Source organism: Dipodomys merriami, unplaced genomic scaffold (assembly GCF_024711535.1).
Source record: "Dipodomys merriami isolate MVZ:Mamm:240054 unplaced genomic scaffold, mDipMer1.0.p SCAF_810, whole genome shotgun sequence".
In the NCBI taxonomy this organism is placed as follows: domain Eukaryota; kingdom Metazoa; phylum Chordata; class Mammalia; order Rodentia; family Heteromyidae; genus Dipodomys; species Dipodomys merriami.
Window position 1 is genome coordinate 70,298 of NW_027206414.1, and position 8,568 is coordinate 78,865.

The following is an 8,568-nucleotide window of genomic DNA, read 5'->3' on the forward strand; positions in this document are numbered from 1 at the left end:
TTTGAGAATGACAACATTTTTAGACTACAGAACCAAGTTTTACTGAAGTACCAGTGTTTTGAAGTACTAAGGGTCTTCTCAATTAATGGTTTTCGAAATTATATTTGAACTCCAAGTCAAGATTTCCTAGCCTTGGTAGAACAATTATGGATCTAACATTCAGGAATTATTTTTCGGCCTACTTATGCTGGACTGAAATCTTACATTCATCATTAGGAGAGTGGTATTAAAAATAATCTTGTGACATTTGTGATTTTGTTTACTCATATGGGCTGGTCATCTGTAAATTGAAAGTTTGAACTACAGTACTTTCTGTCATATTTTGTGATCTCATCTTTCATTTTAAGTTGCCTTACATTTCACAATTGCTTACTGCTAATTCCTGCAAGGAATTGGGGCACTGAAATATTATAGGAAATGAGAAAATGAGATGGGTCTTCAATTACATTCTCTTAGCATGTTGCATGGGCCAAGGTGAGAAGTCTTGCCCATGTTATCTGATGATGCAGGTAACTGGGACCTGATATCCTCATACCCATGGGTACTGCAGAAGAATAATAGCTTTTAGGCATCATATCAGCAAAAATTTTGGTATAATCAGTAAGAACGCTTCAGAAATATGGAAAAAAAACCACTCTGGGTCTAGCAAGTTAACACAAGAAACACATCAGCAGTGTAAAATCTCTTCTAGATTAGAGGAAAACAATACTGCTTTTTTTTTTACTATGTGAATTCAGAAGACCAAGAACACTTAGAAGGTATCACAAGTTTATACCGAAGACATTGCATTGATACTTTTTATATTCTAATATATATTCTAAACCTAATTATTTATGTTCCAATCTATTTATGGGAATAATTTTAAATTTATTTGTCAAATTACCAATGAATTCTAGTAAGATTCACTGTGTGAAATTTAAGATCAGCACATATAAATATAAAATATATATGTATATATAATAGAAGAAATTGTTATGCAATGTTCCGTTGTGGTTAGGGCATCAAAGGCAACTCTGTTTTAAAGTATTATTCCATTATCTCTACCTCAGTTTTTGGTAGAGTTAGACCTAAAACTTTACCATTTGTAAATTTACAGCCTGGAGGCAAGAGGAAACACTTTGATTAAAACATTACCAATTTAAGGCCTAATATCGAGGAAAAACATATGGACTTCTCCAGGAGTTATGGAAATATTTGGTGATAGAAAGTCAGTAGTGCAAGTTCCTGCCTGGTTGGATGGTAGACAGGCCAGGATATTAGGTAAACATGAATATGAACATTTTTTTACCTTCTTGGCTTTAGCTAGTTTTGAAATGATAGGAATAATAAACAATTATATTTTGATAAAATACCTTCTATTCTGAAGAATTAAGTCTGAAGTGTTCATATCTCTATGAACCCTTGTAACTAAGATTAGTTTTGTTCCAGTAAGACAATCTATGCTGTCAGGTAAGATATTCTGGTTGGTCTGTTCCTACATGGAAGAAGGGTGAAGGGACAGAAAGACATTTGTACCACTGAGACCTCATTTAGAAAATTTTAAGCTGCAGAAGTTTAGAAGTAGCTCTTAAGCAAGGCTTACTTTGAATCCATTAGCTCCACAAAGCTAACTCAGTTAATAAATAAGTACTTGAAAAGCCATTACCTTTGAACTTAGCTAAAAAGGCTTCAAAATATGATCAAATTTAAAATGAAAACGACAAAATAGTCATTGACAAAAAATTGCAAATATGAGCAATCGACCAAACAATATAAGTTTTTTCCACTATACATAGAAATTTAGAGAAATAAGATCAATAGCATTTTTAGTAACAATAAAGGTTCCTTGTTACAAATAGGCAACCAAGGATGTATGCCTGTATAAAGATTACATCGTTAACTACTTAAATTTAGAGGATACTCCATGCTTCAGCAGCAGGTCTACACAAAATACAACAATACAGACATTAACATGGCACTTGTACAAGGATGACATGAAAATTTGTGAATTATTCCATATTTTTCATTCTTCAAATGCAATGAAAAACAGTTATTAAAAAGTTGATTACAAAAATACAAGTGTAACAAAACCTGTAATTCATAGAATTAAAGGTTAGTTTGACATCAGTGTATTAAACATTCACCTTCGAAAGGCCCTTACATAGCATAACCTTTACAATACTTGAAATTAGATAACATTATCTTTTTATCCCAAAGAAATAAAATAATATAAAGACTTAGGAAAAAGGAATCTTAAACTTTTCCTATATGGAATGTAATCTGAAAGGACACATTTATTAATGAACCTATATATTATAAAACAATGTAGACTTCAAAGTATTATATCTAGAAGACAATGAAATAGATTATGGACTTTATACAAACATAGATACTTTTTTCAGACAATCACCAGGAATATCTTTAATTTCTATACTATTCTTTTCAACAGATAAGATAAAATTAAAAAAATCACAAACTCTGCAGAAATCAATATAGATGCATACAAACAACTCTTGAATACATTTTGTCATCAAAGTCAGGCAATTCACGTGGAAGAATAACATGGAATCCATAAATTTTTAAATTAAGATCTTGCTGTTATTTTGTATTATGAAAATATTTTGTAGGGTCAGAAAGGATGGACTGGCACTTTTGAAATTTAAGAAACTTAACCAAACCATGACTACATAGGAGAACAATTTGTACAGCCTTCCACAACTTCAAAGAGTTAGTGATACATAATTATGCTTTTGGCAATATCAAATGCAGTTTCTTCCAAGTTGTTCTTCAGTCTGGTTTGAAATCATGTTTAAACAGAAGGAGATACAGCGTATCTTTGCTATTTCTATCCCAAGAAACAATATTTAAGGAGGTCAAGAGGCCTTTAGTTTGGGGATTGGTATCTGCATCATGATGAAGTAAGAAAGAATCCATTCTGGTATTATTCCACATGTACGCACTGTGCAGGGGTGCCAAGCCATTCAGAATTCTTGCATGAACATCTGCCTTGAGCTACCAACTCATGGACAATGTCAAAATGTCCACTCTAGGATTCCCGATGATGAGGGGTATACTTACCTCATTTCTATACATATGAGTGGCCTTTTTGGAAAGTAGTCTCAGCACTATAGTAAGCCGATTAATTTCAGCATCTCAAAGAAGAAATTTGCATGGATTATTCTCCATTATTTTCTTGCAATTGATACCTTCCTCACGTTTTCATCTTGTTCCTTGTCTTCATCAGAATTGCCTAACCAGAGACTTTGAGTACCAGTGGGAATGAGGTGTCCATGTATTTCCCCAATAGTTCACGTAGGATGAAATGGTCAGAAAAATCCGGTGAATTTTCTGCATGTTTTTTCACCATGATTTATTTTCTCTTTTTCCATTTTTACTATTTTAAATTATGGTAACTGGGGAGTACTGAATTGATAGAGAGCAGATGAAAGATTTTCCTCCGTATTAAAATGCACAGACTGAAAATGAGGGACAGTGGTGTCTTCATATGCAGCTTATTCTAGGAAGGAGAAAATAGGAAACAAAGCCTACTATGTAAATGATTTGGGAAATACAAAGATATAGTGTAAGAGAAATTACTATTCAATATATGAGCTTTAACAGCTTTCTAATAGATCCATTATTTATTGGTAACCAACGTTAGAAAAAAAAATGTATAATGCAGTAGTAAAATAGAAGTCCTTTGTATGACTACCTAAATTCTTGTTTTTTTTAAACACTTGTTTCCATCTAAAAAATTAGGCCTGGGCTGGGAAGGTGGGTCAGTGGTAGAGCGCTTGCCTTGCATGCCAGAGGCCCTGGGTTCGATTCCTCAGCACCACATAAGCAAAAAGAAAAAAGCCGGAAGTGGCGCTGTGGCTCAAGTGGTAGAGCGCTAGCCTTGAGCTGAAGAGCTGAGGGACAATGCTCAGGCCAGAGTTCAGGCCCCACGACCGGACCAAAAAAAAAAAAAAGTAGGCCTATCTATTCTCTTCAGGTGATTTTGATGATTGAAGATGCTTAATGAGAAGTCAAAATATATTAGTAGTCTTTTGATATCAATTAAATTTCATTGTTTCTTCTTGGAGAATATAATGATCAAAGCAATAGTTCAGAATCAGCAAACAATAGTTCAGCATCATGCTTCCAGTGCAAGTGGATCTCCAGTAAGTAATCCTGTGTACCATTTTCCACAAAGTTTTGTCACAGATACAATCTGCCTGCCTTCTCTAGCTGCTTTCCTAGCCTGGACCTTTTCTTTCATTGTGCAGGAAAAGTGTGATTCAACTGATTTCAGTCAGATCTGTTCCAAGAATTATCAAGGATTTAGATTCTTTTTTAAAAAATTAGTTGTGGGGCCTGAACTCTGGGCTTGGGCACCGTCCTTGAGCTCTTCAAATCAAGGCAAGTGCTCTACCACTTGAGCCACAGAACAACTTCTGTGGTTCTGTTTATGTGTGCTGATTTGTTAAATGGTAGAGCAGAAAGTGAAATGATGCAACCAAAAGTATAAAAGCAAAATAAATTAGGATAATTATGGAGCAACCATATTGTCTCTGAGAATCATGAAAGAGAGAGAGAGAGAGAGAGAGAGAGAGAGAGAGAGAGAGAGAGAGAGAGAGAGAGAGAGAGAGAGAGAGAGAGAGAGAGAGAGAGAGAGAGAGAGAGAGAGAATGTGCAATCACCTAGCTAGCCAAAAAATCCATGCTTCTGATCCATTTACAAAGCAAACAATTTTATTTTTTATTTGTTAAAAGAGATGGAAATAGAATTTATATATTAACTGGAAATTAGTAAATACATTTTTAGTAGCCTACATAAAGAGATATAGCTCTGACCAAATTACAAACAAGAATCTTAATCCTTGGGCTGGGAAAGTGGCTCAGTGGTAGAGTGCTTTTCTTGCCGCTTACTACAGTGCTGAGACTATTTTCCAAAAAGGACACTCCTATGAATACTAGGGATGAGGATGAGTATACCCCTCTTCATCGGGAAGCCTAGAGTGGACACTTAGACATTGTCCATGAGTTGGTAGCTCAAGGCAGATATTCACGCAATTACTGTGAATGTCTGGACATCCCTGCACAGTGCTTACATGTGAAACATTGCAACAGTACAGACACACACACACACACACACACACACACACACACACACACACACACACACACAAACACACACACACATCATCATCATCATCATCATCATCAGATTTCTTCTTAAGTATTTTTTGTGTATGGTCTTAAGAAGAAATTTACATTACTAACTTGAATTTCTGACAGAACAATATAATCACTATACATCTTGCTTCTATACTCTCAATATTAAATTGCTATCTAAGTATGTGCAATAGATAAGTATAGGAAAAAGTAGGAGCCACACTGGTGGCTCATGTCTTTATTCCTAGCTAATCAGAAAGACAAAATCTGATGATTGTGGTTTGAAACCAGAGCAAGAAAAAAAGTCCATTAGATTCTGGTTTGAAAGTAACAAGCAAAAGCTAGAAATGGAGCTGTGGTACAAGCAATAAAATGCTAGACTTGAGAAAACTAAAACAAAATCATAACAAATTCTGGGACAGAGCTAGGCCCTGAGTTCAAGCTCTAGTATTAGTATTTAACTAATGAAGGAATGAATTAGTTAAAGAATTACCTAAAATAAATTAAGTGGTCACAAGTGGAGGGGCAGATGAAATGTAACTACCATGGTGACTGAATTATGTATTATTTTGTAATAAGGCAAATTATCATTTGTCCTAATCACTAATATTTTATTTGAACTTTTTTGTACAATAAACCCTGAATTTGGCATGCATGTATATGTGTGTGAACGTGTGCACACATATGTGTTTATGTGTGTCTGTGTCTGTGTGTGTGTGTGTGTGCTGTTGCAATGTTGCTTGCCAATATGAACAGGGTGAGGCTGAAAAGAACTGTGTTGCAATGTTGTTTTATTTGTCAGTGTTCTGTCCTGTCATTTCAGTGGAACCACCCTTCTGTACATTTTATTTGTTAATAACATCATCATAATCAAAGCATTTACAACATAAGTTAGATAAAAGCGATCATTTTCAGTTCTTAATATATGTTAGGTAAAAAGATACACATATAATCAGGTAGTAATTTATTGCTGTAAGATGACTGTCAGTACAAAATATGTATTTGAAATCTTAAATTGGTTATATTTTTAATAAATATTCATGGAGTGATTTTGACCGACTTGAAGAAATAGGTATTGCTCTCTGGTTTTTTCTGTGAAAGTCAAGGTGGATAAACACTTTCCAAATTTCTGTTGAAAATAACTTTCTTTGTAATATCATATCTATTCACACTATGATAATAAACCCCGTATTTTTAAGGTTTGAATATCGCATCATATTGACTGAAAATCAGTATTGTGGCTATGCTTGTTAGATACATATTTAAAAAAAAAAACAAAAACACGTGTCATCTCCAGATTGTGGATGCATTTGAAGTTGTTTTGTACATACAAATACAAATGTTCCTTCATTAATAGTTCTTTTGTGGGAGTAACGATCACAACTTTAACAAATAAGGCTTTTCAATTATCTTTTCCAATATAAATAACATCCCAGAGCGAGTCTTGCAATTTTGAAAACCATTTAAATATTTTAGTAATATTTTAGTTCATTAACTATACAGCTAAAGATATTTCTGAAATAAATATTGTTAAGATCTGAAAATGTAAGTGTGTATATAGGCTCTTTTATGGATCATTTTATGAAAAGCCAGTTTTTATGAAACTAAAAGAAATAGAATAAAAGAATGTAAGTGAATTGGGTAACCTAATTATTAGTATAATTTTGCTTTCTATTAGCACAGTCCTTTGAATGTAGATGATGCAGTTAAATTATTTTTGTGTCACTGTGCTTCAGTTATTTTTAGAATCTTTGTAGTTATAAGAGTGAATTTGTAGTATAAATAAATGTCTTTTAATATGGTTAGGATTAATCTTGTGTTTTGTGTTCTACTACCATGAAAATGAGTTATTTTCAAGTGTTAATAGTTTATAATTGAATCTTCAGTATCATAAGAAATTTTGAAAAACATTGGTAGTATTGATGTCTATATTTTGAGGGGGAGGTGTACGGTAGTGGGGCCTGAACTCTGGGCACTATCCCTCAGCTCTTAAGCTCCACTCTAGCGCTCTACCACTTGAGCCACAGCGTCACTTCCACTTTTTTCTTTATGCTTGTGTGCTGCTAAGGAATCGAACCCAGGGCTTCATGCATCCAAGGCAAGCACTCTACCACTAAGCCACCTTCCCATCCCTTCATGTCTTTTTAAACCAATAGTATTCACAAGTTGGAGAGTCTTTAATTCATACTTAGGTCTTGGTGTCTATGATTTTTTATCCTCTCATTCCTAACATTAATGATAGGTCAGAGTGCATTTTTGAGTATAGGAAAGGTAAAATATTTATCTGGGATCAAAGGTGATTTTTATATCAGTCTTGCTTTAATAGCATTTTGAAGTAGTACCTTTCTCTCAAAATGTTGGGTATAAAAAGCAATCAAAATACTTGAATGGTAAACAACTTAGTTGAGCTACAGAATGTTTCCATCAGGAATTGGGGAGGTCATTCTTTCAGTAAGACAGTGTTAAACAGAAATAGGGTCCCCAGGCAATGCAGTGATGAGTGAAGGGATAAAATATGATTTCTACTATTTTGAGCTAGAAATCAAGAATATTATACTTGAGCAGTTCCTTTCACCAGGGAGGTAATCATTGATTATGAACTTCGAGTTTTCATATTACAGTTCCCTATTTTCTAACAAAGATAAAGTGAAATATTGTGAAAGTGAAAACAATAATTCGGGAAATTTTCCTATAATTTGTAGACTAAGTGCTGGTATTTTAGTCATAAAATAGAATGAGGTTAATTGATACAGTCGGAGATGATCGTCAGGCTAACACTTACCATGTGTGCAATGTTGTAGTAGTAATTCCAACTCTGAAAACTTCAATATCATCATCTGAGAGATAAAAATGTAAGGAGTTCCACTTTATAGAATTATTGTGAGGATTCAATTATATACCATAGGTAAAGTACTTGGAAAAACAATCAATTAGCATTTGGCAAATTCTACCTCTTATCATGTGATGAATTCTAACATTTTTACTGTGATTTTATATGTGCAATATGATGTATTGATATTCATTGCATTGATCACTTTTCTGTCACTATGAGGAAAATACCCGTAAAGAAAATTTCTGAGGAGGAAACTGTTATATTGACTCATGGATTAAGAGAACACAGTTTAAGATCAAATATCTCCATTGTTTTTAATCATATTTTTATTATCTTAACTAGGTGTATACGGGAATTTCCATTCAATAAATGAATTTTTAACTATAGTGGATCTTTATATAACTTTTCCCTACCCTTCCAAACCTCACCCCACTTTAATTTTTTTCTAATTTCATATTATTTGCATTGAATATTATGTCTTCACTTTTTTCCTCCATAACTCTCTTTATTCCTTCCCTTTGACTTCCCCTCACATCTTCCAAGTGATAGTTTCCTGGTATTCATTTTGTTAGATTAAAAGTTCAATTTTATAAGAAATTA

General features: G+C 33.6%; 1 pseudogene; it reads left to right on the forward strand.

Moving 5' to 3' along the window:
• Positions 1-1,903: 1,903 nt before the first annotated feature.
• On the forward strand, positions 1,904-2,003 carry LOC138819745 (U6 spliceosomal RNA; annotated as a pseudogene).
• Positions 2,004-8,568: the final 6,565 nt, after the last annotated feature.